At 38.9% G+C, this 17847-nt stretch overlaps 20 pseudogenes; all 20 read right to left on the bottom strand.

Annotated features, from left to right (window-relative positions):
- Window positions 1-196: 196 nt before the first annotated feature.
- On the bottom strand, window positions 197-315 carry LOC127963422 (uncharacterized; annotated as a pseudogene).
- A 356-nt stretch (window positions 316-671) lies between these two features.
- Window positions 672-790, bottom strand: LOC127965252 (uncharacterized; annotated as a pseudogene).
- Window positions 791-1883: 1093 nt separating this feature from the next.
- Window positions 1884-2002, bottom strand: LOC127965247 (uncharacterized; annotated as a pseudogene).
- Window positions 2003-2488: 486 nt separating this feature from the next.
- On the bottom strand, window positions 2489-2607 carry LOC127961803 (uncharacterized; annotated as a pseudogene).
- Window positions 2608-3257: 650 nt separating this feature from the next.
- LOC127963417 (uncharacterized) lies at window positions 3258-3376 on the bottom strand (annotated as a pseudogene).
- A 372-nt stretch (window positions 3377-3748) lies between these two features.
- LOC127965236 (uncharacterized) lies at window positions 3749-3867 on the bottom strand (annotated as a pseudogene).
- A 488-nt stretch (window positions 3868-4355) lies between these two features.
- On the bottom strand, window positions 4356-4474 carry LOC127965228 (uncharacterized; annotated as a pseudogene).
- Window positions 4475-6363: 1889 nt separating this feature from the next.
- On the bottom strand, window positions 6364-6482 carry LOC127963408 (uncharacterized; annotated as a pseudogene).
- Window positions 6483-6970: 488 nt separating this feature from the next.
- On the bottom strand, window positions 6971-7089 carry LOC127958802 (uncharacterized; annotated as a pseudogene).
- Window positions 7090-7439: 350 nt separating this feature from the next.
- Window positions 7440-7558, bottom strand: LOC127960581 (uncharacterized; annotated as a pseudogene).
- Window positions 7559-8943: 1385 nt separating this feature from the next.
- LOC127965225 (uncharacterized) lies at window positions 8944-9062 on the bottom strand (annotated as a pseudogene).
- A 370-nt stretch (window positions 9063-9432) lies between these two features.
- Window positions 9433-9551, bottom strand: LOC127963280 (uncharacterized; annotated as a pseudogene).
- Window positions 9552-10038: 487 nt separating this feature from the next.
- On the bottom strand, window positions 10039-10157 carry LOC127965222 (uncharacterized; annotated as a pseudogene).
- Window positions 10158-10526: 369 nt separating this feature from the next.
- Window positions 10527-10645, bottom strand: LOC127958799 (uncharacterized; annotated as a pseudogene).
- A 1401-nt stretch (window positions 10646-12046) lies between these two features.
- On the bottom strand, window positions 12047-12165 carry LOC127965217 (uncharacterized; annotated as a pseudogene).
- Window positions 12166-12534: 369 nt separating this feature from the next.
- On the bottom strand, window positions 12535-12653 carry LOC127958785 (uncharacterized; annotated as a pseudogene).
- Window positions 12654-13937: 1284 nt separating this feature from the next.
- Window positions 13938-14056, bottom strand: LOC127958779 (uncharacterized; annotated as a pseudogene).
- A 1400-nt stretch (window positions 14057-15456) lies between these two features.
- LOC127958266 (uncharacterized) lies at window positions 15457-15575 on the bottom strand (annotated as a pseudogene).
- Window positions 15576-15945: 370 nt separating this feature from the next.
- On the bottom strand, window positions 15946-16064 carry LOC127958773 (uncharacterized; annotated as a pseudogene).
- Window positions 16065-17349: 1285 nt separating this feature from the next.
- LOC127962371 (uncharacterized) lies at window positions 17350-17468 on the bottom strand (annotated as a pseudogene).
- Between the last annotated feature and the right edge of the window lie 379 nt (window positions 17469-17847).

The raw sequence follows: 17847 nt of genomic DNA, 5'->3' as shown, positions 1-17847 counted from the left end.
ACTTTATTTTTTTTTTTCAAGATTATTATATAATTTGTGAAAAATTTCCAAAAATCTTAAAGCAACTGGTATTACCAGGGTGTCTCCCATCCAATTACTAACCAGGCCCATACCTGCTAAGATTCAGATATGGGGCATTGACTCCTTTCTTTTTTTCTTGCAAGATTATTATATAATTTGTGAAAAATTTCCAAAAATCTTAAAGCAACTGGTATTACCAGGGGGTCTCCCATCCAATTACTAACCAGGCCGAAACCTGCTTAGTTTCCGAGCTCAGACATGATCTGGCATAGCCAGGGTGGTATGGCCATAAGCGAAGACTGCTGCAAAGAGAGAGCTATTTAAAGATCAGTCAATCTAATCGCCGGTACATTATATAAGTAGGAAAGAAAACCCTAAAGCTTAAAGCACCTGGTATTCCCAGGCGGTCTCCCATCCAAGCACTAACCAGGCCAATACCTGCTAAGATTAAGAGATCAGGCATTGGCTCTTTTTTTTAAGATTATTATATAATAAGTAATAAATTTCCAATAATATTAGAGCACCTGGTATTACCAGGGGGTCTCCCATCCAAACACTACACAGGTCCATGACTGCTAAGATTCAAAGAATGGGCATTGACTCTTTTTTTTTTTCAAGATTATTATATAATTTGTGAAAAATTTACAAAAATCTTAAAGCAACTGGTATTACCAGGGGGTCTCCCATCCAATTACTAACCAGGCCCAAACCTGCTTAGCTTCCGAGCTCAGACATGATCTGGCATAGCCAGGGTGGTATGGCCATAAGCAAAGACTGCTGCAAAGAGAGAGCTATTTAAAGATCAGCCAATCTAATCACCGGTACATTATACAGGACCAAACCTGCTTAGCTTCCGAGAGCAGACGAGATCAGGCATAGCCAGGTTGTTACGGTCGCAAGCGAAGGATACTGCAAAGAGAGGACTATTTAAAGATCAGCCAATCAAATCGCCCATACATTATATAAGTAGGAATGAAAACCCAAAAGCTTACAGCACCTGGTATTCCGAGGCGGTCTCCCATCCAAGCACTAACCAGGCCAATACCTGCTAAGATTAAGAGATCGGGCATTGGCTCTTTTTTTAAGATTATTATATAATTAGTAATAAATTTCCAATAATATTAGAGCACCTGGTATTACCAGGGGGTCTCCCATCCAAACACTACACAGGTCCATGACTGCTAAGATTCAAAGAATGGGCATTGACTCTTTTTTTTTTCAAGATTATTATATAATTTGTGAAAAATTTACAAAAATCTTAAAGCAACTGGTAATACCAGGGGGTCTCCCATCCAATTACTAACCAGGCCCAAACCTGCTTAGCTTTCGAGCTCAGACATGATCTGGCATAGCCAGGGTGGTATGGCCATAAGCGAAGACTGTTGCAAAGAGAGAGCTATTTAAAGATCAGCCAATCTAATCGCCGGTACATTATACAGGACCAAACCTGCTTAGCTTCCGAGAGCAGACGAGATCAGGCATAGCCAGGTTGTTACGGTCGCAAGCGAAGGATACTGCAAAGAGAGGACTATTTAAAGATCAGCCAATCAAATCGCCCATACATTATATAAGTAGGAATGAAAACCCAAAAGCTTACAGCACCTGGTATTCCCAGGCGGTCTCCCATCCAAGCACTAACCAGGCCAATACCTGCTAAGATTAAGAGATCGGGCATTGGCTCTTTTTTTTAAGATTATTATATAATAAGTAATAAATTTCCAATAATATTAGAGCACCTGGTATTACCAGGGGGTCTCCCATCCAAACACTACACAGGTCCATGACTGCTAAGATTCAAAGAATGGGCATTGACTCTTTTTTTTTTTCAAGATTATTATATAATTTGTGAAAAATTTACAAAAATCTTAAAGCAACTGGTATTACCAGGGGGTCTCCCATCCAATTACTAACCAGGCCCAAACCTGCTTAGCTTCCGAGCTCAGACATGATCTGGCATAGCCAGGGTGGTATGGCCATAAGCAAAGACTGCTGCAAAGAGAGAGCTATTTAAAGATCAGCCAATCTAATCGCCGGTACATTATACAGGACCAAACCTGCTTAGCTTCCGAGAGCAGACGAGATCAGGCATAGCCAGGTTGTTACGGTCGCAAGCGAAGGATACTGCAAAGAGAGGACTATTTAAAGATCAGCCAATCAAATCGCCCATACATTATATAAGTAGGAATGAAAACCCAAAAGCTTACAGCACCTGGTATTCCGAGGCGGTCTCCCATCCAAGCACTAACCAGGCCAATACCTGCTAAGATTAAGAGATCGGGCATTGGCTCTTTTTTTAAGATTATTATATAATTAGTAATAAATTTCCAATAATATTAGAGCACCTGGTATTACCAGGGGGTCTCCCATCCAAACACTACACAGGTCCATGACTGCTAAGATTCAAAGAATGGGCATTGACTCTTTTTTTTTTCAAGATTATTATATAATTTGTGAAAAATTTACAAAAATCTTAAAGCAACTGGTATTACCAGGGGGTCTCCCATCCAATTACTAACCAGGCCCAAACCTGCTTAGCTTTCGAGCTCAGACATGATCTGGCATAGCCAGGGTGGTATGGCCATAAGCGAAGACTGCTGCAAAGAGAGAGCTATTTAAAGATCAGCCAATCTAATCGCCGGTACATTATATAAGTAGGAAAGAAAACCCTAAAGCTTAAAGCACCTGGTATTCCCAGGCGGTCTCCCATCCAAGTACTAAACAGGTCCATACCTCCTAAGATTCAAAGATTGGGCATTTACTCTTTTTTTTTTAAGATTATTATATAATTAGTAATAAATTTCCAATAATATTAGAGCACCTGGTTTTCCGAGGCGGTCTCCCATCCAAGCACTAAACAGGTCCATACCTCCTAAGATTCAAAGATTGGGCATTTACTCTTTTTTTTTTTTTTTTTTTTTGCAAGATTATTATGTAATTAGTAAAAATTGCCAAAAATATTACAGCAACTGGTATTTCCCGGCCGTCTATCATCCAAGTACTAACCAGGCAAAACCTGCTATTATTCAGAGATCGGGCATTGACTTTATTTTTTTTTTTCAAGATTATTATATAATTTGTGAAAAATTTCCAAAAATCTTAAAGCAACTGGTATTACCAGGGTGTCTCCCATCCAATTACTAACCAGGCCCATACCTGCTAAGATTCAGATATGGGGCATTGACTCCTTTCTTTTTTTCTTGCAAGATTATTATATAATTTGTGAAAAATTTCCAAAAATCTTAAAGCAACTGGTATTACCAGGGGGTCTCCCATCCAATTACTAACCAGGCCGAAACCTGCTTAGTTTCCGAGCTCAGACATGATCTGGCATAGCCAGGGTGGTATGGCCATAAGCGAAGACTGCTGCAAAGAGAGAGCTATTTAAAGATCAGTCAATCTAATCGCCGGTACATTATATAAGTAGGAAAGAAAACCCTAAAGCTTAAAGCACCTGGTATTCCCAGGCGGTCTCCCATCCAAGCACTAACCAGGCCAATACCTGCTAAGATTAAGAGATCGGGCATTGACTCTTTTTTTTTTTTTTTTTTTTTTTTTAAGATTATTATATAATTAGTAATAAATTTCCAATAATATTAGAGCACCTGGTATTCCGAGGCGGTCTCCCATCCAGACACTAAACAGGTCCATGACTGCTAAGATTCAAAGAATGGGCATTGACTCTTTTTTTTTTCAAGATTATTATATAATTTGTGAAAAATTTACAAAAATCTTAAAGCAACTGGTATTACCAGGGGGTCTCCCATCCAATTACTAACCAGGCCCAAACCTGCTTAGCTTCCGAGCTCAGACATGATCTGGCATAGCCAGGGTGGTATGGCCATAAGCGAAGACTGCTGCAAAGAGAGAGCTATTTAAAGATCAGCCAATCTAATCGCCGGTACATTATACAGGACCAAACCTGCTTAGCTTCCGAGAGCAGACGAGATCAGGCATAGCCAGGTTGTTACGGTCGCAAGCGAAGGATACTGCAAAGAGAGGACTATTTAAAGATCAGCCAATCAAATCGCCCATACATTATATAAGTAGGAATGAAAACCCAAAATCTTACAGCACCTGGTATTCCCAGGCGGTCTCCCATCCAAGCACTAAACAGGCCAATACCTGCTAAGATTAAGAGATCGGGCATTGGCTCTTTTTTTTTAAGATTATTATATAATTAGTAATAAATTTCCAATAATATTAGAGCACCTGGTATTACCAGGGGGTCTCCCATCCAAACACTACACAGGTCCATGACTGCTAAGATTCAAAGAATGGGCATTGACTCTTTTTTTTTTCAAGATTATTATATAATTTGTGAAAAATTTACAAAAATCTTAAAGCAACTGGTATTACCAGGGGGTCTCCCATCCAATTACTAACCAGGCCCAAACCTGCTTAGCTTCCGAGCTCAGACATGATCTGGCATAGCCAGGGTGGTATGGCCATAAGCGAAGACTGCTGCAAAGAGAGAGCTATTTAAAGATCAGCCAATCTAATCGCCGGTACATTATATAAGTAGGAAAGAAAACCCTAAAGCTTAAAGCACCTGGTATTCCCAGGCGGTCTCCCATCCAAGTACTAAACAGGTCCATACCTCCTAAGATTCAAAGATTGGGCATTTACTCTTTTTTTTTTTTTTTTTTTGCAAGATTATTATGTAATTAGTAAAAATTGCCAAAAATATTACAGCAACTGGTATTTCCCGGCCGTCTTCCATCCAAGTACTAACCAGGCAAAACCTGCTATTATTCAGAGATCGGGCATTGACTTTTTTTTTTTTTTTTCAAGATTATTATATAATTTGTGAAAAATTTCCAAAAATCTTAAAGCAACTGGTATTACCACAGTGTCTCCCATCCAATTACTAACCAGGCCCATACCTGCTAAGATTCAGATATGGGGCATTGACTCCTTTCTTTTTTTCTTGCAAGATTATTATATAATTTGTGAAAAATTTCCAAAAATCTTAAAGCAACTGGTATTACCAGGGGGTCTCCCATCCAATTACGAACCAGGCCGAAACCTGCTTAGCTTCCGAGCTCAGACATGATCTGGCATAGCCAGGGTGGAATGGCCATAAGCGAAGACTGCTGCAGAGAGAGAGCTATTTAAAGATCAGCCAATCTAATCGCCGGTACATTATACAGGACCAAACCTGCTTAGCTTCCGAGAGCAGACGAGATCAGGCATAGCCAGGTTGTTACGGTCGCAAGCGAAGGATACTGCAAAGAGAGGACTATTTAAAGATCAGCCAATCAAATCGCCCATACATTATATAAGTAGGAATGAAAATCCAAAAGCTTACAGCACCTGGTATTCCGAGGCGGTCTCCCATCCAAGCACTAACCAGGCCAATACCTGCTAAGATTAAGAGATCGGGCATTGGCTCTTTTTTTTTTAAGATTATTATATAATTAGTAATAAATTTCCAATAATATTAGAGCACCTGGTATTACCAGGGGGTCTCCCATCCAAACACTACACAGGTCCATGACTGCTAAGATTCAAAGAATGGGCATTGACTCTTTTTTTTTTCAAGATTATTATATAATTTGTGAAAAATTTACAAAAATCTTAAAGCAACTGGTATTACCAGGGGGTCTCCCATCCAATTACTAACCAGGCCCAAACCTGCTTAGCTTCCGAGCTGAGACATGATCTGGCATAGCCAGGGTGGTATGGCCATAAGCGAAGACTGCTGCAAAGAGAGAGCTATTTAAAGATCAGCCAATCTAATCGCCGGTACATTATATAAGTAGGAAAGAAAACCCTAAAGCTTAAAGCACCTGGTATTCCCAGGCGGTCTCCCATCCAAGCACTAACCAGGCCAATACCTGCTAAGATTAAGAGATCGGGCATTGACTCTTTTTTTTTAAGATTATTATATAATTAGTAATAAATTTCCAATAATATTAGAGCACCTGGTTTTCCGAGGCGGTCTCCCATCCAAGCACTAAACAGGTCCATACCTCCTAAGATTCAAAGATTGGGCATTTACTCTTTTTTTTTTTTTTTTTTTTTGCAAGATTATTATGTAATTAGTAAAAATTGCCAAAAATATTACAGCAACTGGTATTTCCCGGCCGTCTATCATCCAAGTACTAACCAGGCAAAACCTGCTATTATTCAGAGATCGGGCATTGACTTTATTTTTTTTTTTCAAGATTATTATATAATTTGTGAAAAATTTCCAAAAATCTTAAAGCAACTGGTATTACCAGGGTGTCTCCCATCCAATTACTAACCAGGCCCATACCTGCTAAGATTCAGATATGGGGCATTGACTCCTTTCTTTTTTTCTTGCAAGATTATTATATAATTTGTGAAAAATTTCCAAAAATCTTAAAGCAACTGGTATTACCAGGGGGTCTCCCATCCAATTACTAACCAGGCCGAAACCTGCTTAGTTTCCGAGCTCAGACATGATCTGGCATAGCCAGGGTGGTATGGCCATAAGCGAAGACTGCTGCAAAGAGAGAGCTATTTCAAGATCAGTCAATCTAATCGCCGGTACATTATACAGGACCAAACCTGCTTAGCTTCCGAGAGCAGACGAGATCAGGCATAGCCAGGTTGTTACGGTCGCAAGCGAAGGATACTGCAAAGAGAAGACTATTTAAAGATCAGCCAATCAAATCGCCCATACATTATATAAGTAGGAATGAAAATCCAAAAGCTTACAGCACCTGGTATTCCGAGGCGGTCTCCCATCCAAGCACTAACCAGGCCAATACCTGCTAAGATTAAGAGATCGGGCATTGGCTCTTTTTTTTTAAGATTATTATATAATTAGTAATAAATTTCCAATAATATTAGAGCACCTGGTATTACCAGGCGGTCTCCCATCCAGACACTAAACAGGTCCATGACTGCTAAGATTCAAAGAATGGGCATTGACTCTTTTTTTTTTCAAGATTATTATATAATTTGTGAAAAATTTACAAAAATCTTAGAGCAACTGGTATTACCAGGGGGTCTCCCATCCAATTACTAACCAGGCCCAAACCTGCTTAGCTTCCGAGCTCAGACATGATCTGGCATAGCCAGGGTGGTATGGCCATAAGCGAAGACTGCTGCAAAGAGAGAGCTATTTAAAGATCAGCCAATCTAATATAAGTAGGAAAGAAAACCCTAAAGCTTAAAGCACCTGGTATTCCCAGGCGGTCTCCCATCCAAGCACTAACCAGGCCAATACCTGCTAAGATTAAGAGATCGGGCATTGACTCTTTTTTTTTTTTTTTTAAAGATTATTATATAATTAGTAATAAATTTCCAATAATATTAGAGCACCTGGTATTCCGAGGCGGTCTCCCATCCAGACACTAAACAGGTCCATGACTGCTAAGATTCAAAGAATGGGCATTGACTCTTTTTTTTTTCAAGATTATTATATAATTTGTGAAAAATTTACAAAAATCTTAAAGCAACTGGTATTACCAGGGGGTCTCCCATCCAATTACTAACCAGGCCCAAACCTGCTTAGCTTCCGAGCTCAGACATGATCTGGCATAGACAGGGTGGTATGGCCATAAGCGAAGACTGCTGCAAAGAGAGAGCTATTTAAAGATCAGCCAATCTAATATAAGTAGGAAAGAAAACCCTAAAGCTTAAAGCACCTGGTATTCCCAGGCGGTCTCCCATCCAAGCACTAACCAGGCCAATACCTGCTAAGATTAAGAGATCGGGCATTGACTCTTTTTTTTTTTTTTTTAAAGATTATTATATAATTAGTAATAAATTTCCAATAATATTAGAGCACCTGGTTTTCCGAGGCGGTCTCCCATCCAAACACTAAACAGGTCCATAGCTGCTAAGATTCAAAGATTGGGCATTGACTCTTTTTGTTTCAAGATAATTATATAATTAGTACAAATTTCCAAAAATATTACAGCAACTGGTATTCCGAGGCGGTCTCCCATCCATGCACTAAACAGGTCCATACCTCCTAAGATTCAAAGATTGGGCATTTACTCTTTTTTTTTTTTTTTTTTGTTGCAAGATTATTATGTAATTAGTAAAAATTGCCAAAAATATTACAGCAACTGGTATTTCCCGGCCGTCTTCCATCCAAGTACTAACCAGGCAAAACCTGCTATTATTCAGAGATCGGGCATTGACTTTTTTTTTTTTTTTTCAAGATTATTATATAATTTGTGAAAAATTTCCAAAAATCTTAAAGCAACTGGTATTACCAGGGTGTCTCCCATCCAATTACTAACCAGGCCCATACCTGCTAAGATTCAGATATGGGGCATTGACTCCTTTCTTTTTTTCTTGCAAGATTATTATATAATTTGTGAAAAATTTCCAAAAATCTTAAAGCAACTGGTATTACCAGGGGGTCTGCCATCCAATTACTAACCAGGCCGAAACCTGCTTAGTTTCCGAGCTCAGACATGATCTGGCATAGCCAGGGTGGAATGGCCATAAGCGAAGACTGCTGCAAAGAGAGAGCTATTTAAAGATCAGCCAATCTAATCGCCGGTACATTATACAGGACCAAACCTGCTTAGCTTCCGAGAGCAGACGAGATCAGGCATAGCCAGGTTGTTACGGTCGCAAGCGAAGGATACTGCAAAGAGAAGACTATTTAAAGATCAGCCAATCAAATCGCCAATACATTATATAAGTAGGAATGAAAATCCAAAAGCTTACAGCACCTGGTATTCCGAGGCGGTCTCCCATCCAAGCACTAACCAGGCCAATACCTGCTAAGATTAAGAGATCGGGCATTGGCTCTTTTTTTTAAGATTATTATATAATTAGTAATAAATTTCCAATAATATTAGAGCACCTGGTATTACCAGGGGGTCTCCCATCCAAACACTACACAGGTCAATGACTGCTAAGATTCAAAGATTGGGCATTCACTCTTTTTTTTTTCAAGATTATTATATAATTTGTGAAAAATTTACAAAAATCTTAAAGCAACTGGTATTACCAGGGGGTCTCCCATCCAATTACTAACCAGGCCCAAACCTGCTTAGCTTCCGAGCTCAGACATGATCTGGCATAGCCAGGGTGGTATGGCCATAAGCGAAGACTGCTGCAAAGAGAGAGCTATTTAAAGATCAGTCAATCTAATCGCCGGTACATTATATAAGTAGGAAAGAAAACCCTAAAGCTTAAAGCACCTGGTATTCCCAGGCGGTCTCCCATCCAAGCACTAACCAGGCCAATACCTGCTAAGATTAAGAGATCGGGCATTGACTCTTTTTTTTTTTTTTTTTTTTTTTAAGATTATTATATAATTAGTAATAAATTTCCAATAATATTAGAGCACCAGGTATTCCGAGGCGGTCTCCCATCCAGACACTAAACAGGTCCATGACTGCTAAGATTCAAAGAATGGGCATTGACTCTTTTTTTTTTCAAGATTATTATATAATTTGTGAAAAATTTCCAAAAATCTTAAAGCAACTGGTATTACCAGGGGGTCTCCCGTCCAATTACTAACCAGGCCCAAACCTGCTTAGCTTCCGAGCTCAGACATGATCTGGCATAGCCAGGGTGGAATGGCCATAAGCGAAGACTGCTGCAAAGAGAGAGCTATTTAAAGATCAGCCAATCTAATCGCCGGTACATTATACAGGACCAAACCTGCTTAGCTTCCGAGAGCAGACGAGATCAGGCATAGCCAGGTTGTTACGGTCGCAAGCGAAGGATACTGCAAAGAGAAGACTATTTAAAGATCAGCCAATCAAATCGCCCATACATTATATAAGTAGGAATGAAAATCCAAAAGCTTACAGCACCTGGTATTCCGAGGCGGTCTCCCATCCAAGCACTAACCAGGCCAATACCTGCTAAGATTAAGAGATCGGGCATTGGCTCTTTTTTTTAAGATTATTATATAATTAGTAATAAATTTCCAATAATATTAGAGCACCTGGTATTACCAGGGGGTCTCCCATCCAAACACTACACAGGTCAATGACTGCTAAGATTCAAAGATTGGGCATTCACTCTTTTTTTTTTCAAGATTATTATATAATTTGTGAAAAATTTACAAAAATCTTAAAGCAACTGGTATTACCAGGGGGTCTCCCATCCAATTACTAACCAGGCCCAAACCTGCTTAGCTTCCGAGCTCAGACATGATCTGGCATAGCCAGGGTGGTATGGCCATAAGCGAAGACTGCTGCAAAGAGAGAGCTATTTAAAGATCAGTCAATCTAATCGCCGGTACATTATATAAGTAGGAAAGAAAACCCTAAAGCTTAAAGCACCTGGTATTCCCAGGCGGTCTCCCATCCAAGCACTAACCAGGCCAATACCTGCTAAGATTAAGAGATCGGGCATTGACTCTTTTTTTTTTTTTTTTTTTTTTAAGATTATTATATAATTAGTAATAAATTTCCAATAATATTAGAGCACCTGGTATTCCGAGGCGGTCTCCCATCCAGACACTAAACAGGTCCATGACTGCTAAGATTCAAAGAATGGGCATTGACTCTTTTTTTTTTCAAGATTATTATATAATTTGTGAAAAATTTACAAAAATCTTAGAGCAACTGGTATTACCAGGGGGTCTCCCATCCAATTACTAACCAGGCCCAAACCTGCTTAGCTTCCGAGCTCAGACATGATCTGGCATAGCCAGGGTGGTATGGCCATAAGCGAAGACTGCTGCAAAGAGAGAGCTATTTAAAGATCAGCCAATCTAATCGCCGGTACATTATATAAGTAGGAAAGAAAACCCTAAAGCTTAAAGCACCTGGTATTCCCAGGCGGTCTCCCATCCAAGCACTAACCAGGCCAATACCTGCTAAGATTAAGAGATCGGGCATTGACTTTTTTTTTTTTTTTTTTTTTTTTTAAAGATTATTATATAATTAGTAATGAATTTCCAATAATATTAGAGCACCTGGTTTTCCGAGGCGGTCTCCCATCCAAACACTAAACAGGTCCATAGCTGCTAAGATTCAAAGATTGGGCATTGACTCTTTTTGTTTCAAGATAATTATATAATTAGTACAAATTTCCAAAAATATTACAGCAACTGGTATTCTGAGGAGGTCTCCCATCCAAGCACTAAACAGGTCCATACCTCCTAAGATTCAAAGATTGGGCATTTACTCTTTTTTTTTTTTTTGTTGCAAGATTATTATGTAATTAGTAAAAATTGCCAAAAATATTACAGCAACTGGTATTTCCCGGCCGTCTTCCATCCAAGTACTAACCAGGCAAAACCTGCTATTATTCAGAGATCGGGCATTGACTTTTTTTTTTTTTTTCAAGATTATTATATAATTTGTGAAAAATTTCCAAAAATCTTAAAGCAACTGGTATTACCAGGGTGTCTCCCATCCAATTACTAACCAGGCCCATACCTGCTAAGATTCAGATATGGGGCATTGACTCCTTTCTTTTTTTCTTGCAAGATTATTATATAATTTGTGAAAAATTTCCAAAAATCTTAAAGCAACTGGTATTACCAGGGGGTCTGCCATCCAATTACTAACCAGGCCGAAACCTGCTTAGTTTCCGAGCTCAGACATGATCTGGCATAGCCAGGGTGGAATGGCCATAAGCGAAGACTGCTGCAAAGAGAGAGCTATTTAAAGATCAGCCAATCTAATCGCCGGTACATTATACAGGACCAAACCTGCTTAGCTTCCGAGAGCAGACGAGATCAGGCATAGCCAGGTTGTTACGGTCGCAAGCGAAGGATACTGCAAAGAGAAGACTATTTAAAGATCAGCCAATCAAATCGCCCATACATTATATAAGTAGGAATGAAAATCCAAAAGCTTACAGCACCTGGTATTCCGAGGCGGTCTCCCATCCAATTACTAACCAGGCCAATACCTGCTAAGATTAAGAGATCGGGCATTGGCTCTTTTTTTTAAGATTATTACATAATTAGTAATAAATTTCCAATAATATTAGAGCACCTGGTATTACCAGGGGGTCTCCCATCCAAACACTACACAGGTCAATGACTGCTAAGATTCAAAGATTGGGCATTCACTCTTTTTTTTTTCAAGATTATTATATAATTTGTGAAAAATTTACAAAAATCTTAAAGCAACTGGTATTACCAGGGGGTCTCCCATCCAATTACTAACCAGGCCCAAACCTGCTTAGCTTCCGAGCTCAGACATGATCTGGCATAGCCAGGGTGGTATGGCCATAAGCGAAGACTGCTGCAAAGAGAGAGCTATTTAAAGATCAGTCAATCTAATCGCCGGTACATTATATAAGTAGGAAAGAAAACCCTAAAGCTTAAAGCACCTGGTATTCCCAGGCGGTCTCCCATCCAAGCACTAACCAGGCCAATACCTGCTAAGATTAAGAGATCGGGCATTGACTCTTTTTTTTTTTTTTTTTTTTTTAAGATTATTATATAATTAGTAATAAATTTCCAATAATATTAGAGCACCTGGTATTCCGAGGCGGTCTCCCATCCAGACACTAAACAGGTCCATGACTGCTAAGATTCAAAGAATGGGCATTGACTCTTTTTTTTTTCAAGATTATTATATAATTTGTGAAAAATTTACAAAAATCTTAGAGCAACTGGTATTACCAGGGGGTCTCCCATCCAATTACTAACCAGGCCCAAACCTGCTTAGCTTCCGAGCTCAGACATGATCTGGCATAGCCAGGGTGGTATGGCCATAAGCGAAGACTGCTGCAAAGAGAGAGCTATTTAAAGATCAGCCAATCTAATCGCCGGTACATTATATAAGTAGGAAAGAAAACCCTAAAGCTTAAAGCACCTGGTATTCCCAGGCGGTCTCCCATCCAAGCACTAACCAGGCCAATACCTGCTAAGATTAAGAGATCGGGCATTGACTTTTTTTTTTTTTTTTTTTTTTTTTTTAAAGATTATTATATAATTAGTAATGAATTTCCAATAATATTAGAGCACCTGGTTTTCCGAGGCGGTCTCCCATCCAAACACTAAACAGGTCCATAGCTGCTAAGATTCAAAGATTGGGCATTGACTCTTTTTGTTTCAAGATAATTATATAATTAGTACAAATTTCCAAAAATATTACAGCAACTGGTATTCTGAGGCGGTCTCCCATCCAAGCACTAAACAGGTCCATACCTCCTTAGATTCAAAGATTGGGCATTTACTCTTTTTTTTTTTTTTGTTGCAAGATTATTATGTAATTAGTAAAAATTGCCAAAAATATTACAGCAACTGGTATTTCCCGGCCGTCTTCCATCCAAGTACTAACCAGGCAAAACCTGCTATTATTCAGAGATCGGGCATTGACTTTTTTTTTTTTTCAAGATTATTATATAATTTGTGAAAAATTTCCAAAAATCTTAAAGCAACTGGTATTACCAGGTTGTCTCCCATCCAATTACTAACCAGGCCCATACCTGCTAAGATTCAGATATGGGGCATTGACTCCTTTCTTTTTTTCTTGCAAGATTATTATATAATTTGTGAAAAATTTCCAAAAATCTTAAAGCAACTGGTATTACCAGGGGGTCTGCCATCCAATTACTAACCAGGCCGAAACCTGCTTAGTTTCCGAGCTCAGACATGATCTGGCATAGCCAGGGTGGAATGGCCATAAGCGAAGACTGCTGCAAAGAGAGAGCTATTTAAAGATCAGTCAATCTAATCGCCGGTACATTATATAAGTAGGAAAGAAAACCCTAAAGCTTAAAGCACCTGGTATTCCCAGGCGGTCTCCCATCCAAGCACTAACCAGGCCAATACCTGCTAAGATTAAGAGATCGGGCATTGACTCTTTTTTTTTTTTTTTTTTTTTTTAAGATTATTATATAATTAGTAATAAATTTCCAATAATATTAGAGCACCTGGTATTCCGAGGCGGTCTCCCATCCAGACACTAAACAGGTCCATGACTGCTAAGATTCAAAGAATGGGCATTGACTCTTTTTTTTTTCAAGATTATTATATAATTTGTGAAAAATTTACAAAAATCTTAGAGCAACTGGTATTACCAGGGGGTCTCCCATCCAATTACTAACCAGGCCCAAACCTGCTTAGCTTCCGAGCTCAGACATGATCTGGCATAGCCAGGGTGGTATGGCCATAAGCGAAGACTGCTGCAAAGAGAGAGCTATTTAAAGATCAGCCAATCTAATCGCCGGTACATTATATAAGTAGGAAAGAAAACCCTAAAGCTTAAAGCACCTGGTATTCCCAGGCGGTCTCCCATCCAAGCACTAACCAGGCCAATACCTGCTAAGATTAAGAGATCGGGCATTGACTTTTTTTTTTTTTTTTTTTTTTTTTAAAGATTATTATATAATTAGTAATGAATTTCCAATAATATTAGAGCACCTGGTTTTCCGAGGCGGTCTCCCATCCAAACACTAAACAGGTCCATAGCTGCTAAGATTCAAAGATTGGGCATTGACTCTTTTTGTTTCAAGATAATTATATAATTAGTACAAATTTCCAAAAATATTACAGCAACTGGTATTCTGAGGAGGTCTCCCATCCAAGCACTAAACAGGTCCATACCTCCTAAGATTCAAAGATTGGGCATTTACTCTTTTTTTTTTTTTGTTGCAAGATTATTATGTAATTAGTAAAAATTGCCAAAAATATTACAGCAACTGGTATTTCCCGGCCGTCTTCCATCCAAGTACTAACCAGGCAAAACCTGCTATTATTCAGAGATCGGGCATTGACTTTTTTTTTTTTTTTCAAGATTATTATATAATTTGTGAAAAATTTCCAAAAATCTTAAAGCAACTGGTATTACCAGGGTGTCTCCCATCCAATTACTAACCAGGCCCATACCTGCTAAGATTCAGATATGGGGCATTGACTCCTTTCTTTTTTTCTTGCAAGATTATTATATAATTTGTGAAAAATTTCCAAAAATCTTAAAGCAACTGGTATTACCAGGGGGTCTGCCATCCAATTACTAACCAGGCCGAAACCTGCTTAGTTTCCGAGCTCAGACATGATCTGGCATAGCCAGGGTGGAATGGCCATAAGCGAAGACTGCTGCAAAGAGAGAGCTATTTAAAGATCAGCCAATCTAATCGCCGGTACATTATACAGGACCAAACCTGCTTAGCTTCCGAGAGCAGACGAGATCAGGCATAGCCAGGTTGTTACGGTCGCAAGCGAAGGATACTGCAAAGAGAAGACTATTTAAAGATCAGCCAATCAAATCGCCCATACATTATATAAGTAGGAATGAAAATCCAAAAGCTTACAGCACCTGGTATTCCGAGGCGGTCTCCCATCCAAGCACTAACCAGGCCAATACCTGCTAAGATTAAGAGATCGGGCATTGGCTCTTTTTTTTAAGATTATTATATAATTAGTAATAAATTTCCAATAATATTAGAGCACCTGGTATTACCAGGGGGTCTCCCATCCAAACACTACACAGGTCAATGACTGCTAAGATTCAAAGATTGGGCATTCACTCTTTTTTTTTTCAAGATTATTATATAATTTGTGAAAAATTTACAAAAATCTTAAAGCAACTGGTTTTACCAGGGGGTCTCCCATCCAATTACTAACCAGGCCCAAACCTGCTTAGCTTCCGAGCTCAGACATGATCTGGCATAGCCAGGGTGGTATGGCCATAAGCGAAGACTGCTGCAAAGAGAGAGCTATTTAAAGATCAGTCAATCTAATCGCCGGTACATTATATAAGTAGGAAAGAAAACCCTAAAGCTTAAAGCACCTGGTATTCCCAGGCGGTCTCCCATCCAAGCACTAACCAGGCCAATACCTGCTAAGATTAAGAGATCGGGCATTGACTCTTTTTTTTTTTTTTTTTTTTTTTAAGATTATTATATAATTAGTAATAAATTTCCAATAATATTAGAGCACCTGGTATTCCGAGGCGGTCTCCCATCCAGACACTAAACAGGTCCATGACTGCTAAGATTCAAAGAATGGGCATTGACTCTTTTTTTTTTCAAGATTATTATATAATTTGTGAAAAATTTACAAAAATCTTAGAGCAACTGGTATTACCAGGGGGTCTCCCATCCAATTACTAACCAGGCCCAAACCTGCTTAGCTTCCGAGCTCAGACATGATCTGGCATAGCCAGGGTGGTATGGCCATAAGCGAAGACTGCTGCAAAGAGAGAGCTATTTAAAGATCAGCCAATCTAATCGCCGGTACATTATATAAGTAGGAAAGAAAACCCTAAAGCTTAAAGCACCTGGTATTCCCAGGCGGTCTCCCATCCAAGCACTAACCAGGCCAATACCTGCTAAGATTAAGAGATCGGGCATTGACTTTTTTTTTTTTTTTTTTTTTTTTTTTAAAGATTATTATATAATTAGTAATGAATTTCCAATAATATTAGAGCACCTGGTTTTCCGAGGCGGTCTCCCATCCAAACACTAAACAGGTCCATAGCTGCTAAGATTCAAAGATTGGGCATTGACTCTTTTTGTTTCAAGATAATTATATAATTAGTACAAATTTCCAAAAATATTACAGCAACTGGTATTCTGAGGCGGTCTCCCATCCAAGCACTAAACAGGTCCATACCTCCTTAGATTCAAAGATTGGGCATTTACTCTTTTTTTTTTTTTTTGTTGCAAGATTATTATGTAATTAGTAAAAATTGCCAAAAATATTACAGCAACTGGTATTTCCCGGCCGTCTTCCATCCAAGTACTAACCAGGCAAAACCTGCTATTATTCAGAGATCGGGCATTGACTTTTTTTTTTTTTCAAGATTATTATATAATTTGTGAAAAATTTCCAAAAATCTTAAAGCAACTGGTATTACCAGGTTGTCTCCCATCCAATTACTAACCAGGCCCATACCTGCTAAGATTCAGATATGGGGCATTGACTCCTTTCTTTTTTTCTTGCAAGATTATTATATAATTTGTGAAAAATTTCCAAAAATCTTAAAGCAACTGGTATTACCAGGGGGTCTGCCATCCAATTACTAACCAGGCCGAAACCTGCTTAGTTTCCGAGCTCAGACATGATCTGGCATAGCCAGGGTGGAATGGCCATAAGCGAAGACTGCTGCAAAGAGAGAGCTATTTAAAGATCAGTCAATCTAATCGCCGGTACATTATATAAGTAGGAAAGAAAACCCTAAAGCTTAAAGCACCTGGTATTCCCAGGCGGTCTCCCATCCAAGCACTAACCAGGCCAATACCTGCTAAGATTAAGAGATCGGGCATTGACTCTTTTTTTTTTTTTTTTTTTTTTTAAGATTATTATATAATTAGTAATAAATTTCCAATAATATTAGAGCACCTGGTATTCCGAGGCGGTCTCCCATCCAGACACTAAACAGGTCCATGACTGCTAAGATTCAAAGAATGGGCATTGACTCTTTTTTTTTTCAAGATTATTATATAATTTGTGAAAAATTTACAAAAATCTTAGAGCCACTGGTATTACCAGGGGGTCTCCCATCCAATTACTAACCAGGCCCAAACCTGCTTAGCTTCCGAGCTCAGACATGATCTGGCATAGCCAGGGTGGTATGGCCATAAGCGAAGACTGCTGCAAAGAGAGAGCTATTTAAAGATCAGCCAATCTAATCGCCGGTACATTATATAAGTAGGAAAGAAAACCCTAAAGCTTAAAGCACCTGGTATTCCCAGGCGGTCTCCCATCCAAGCACTAACCAGGCCAATACCTGCTAAGATTAAGAGATCGGGCATTGACTTTTTTTTTTTTTTTTTTTTTTTTTAAAGATTATTATATAATTAGTAATGAATTTCCAATAATATTAGAGCACCTGGTTTTCCGAGGCGGTCTCCCATCCAAACACTAAACAGGTCCATAGCTGCTAAGATTCAAAGATTGGGCATTGACTCTTTTTGTTTCAAGATAATTATATAATTAGTACAAATTTCCAAAAATATTACAGC

This window comes from Carassius gibelio, chromosome A3 (genome assembly GCF_023724105.1).
Source record: "Carassius gibelio isolate Cgi1373 ecotype wild population from Czech Republic chromosome A3, carGib1.2-hapl.c, whole genome shotgun sequence".
NCBI lineage: Eukaryota > Metazoa > Chordata > Actinopteri > Cypriniformes > Cyprinidae > Carassius > Carassius gibelio.
Note: the sequence above shows the minus strand (reverse complement) of the source record. Positions and strands in the feature narration are given on the sequence as shown.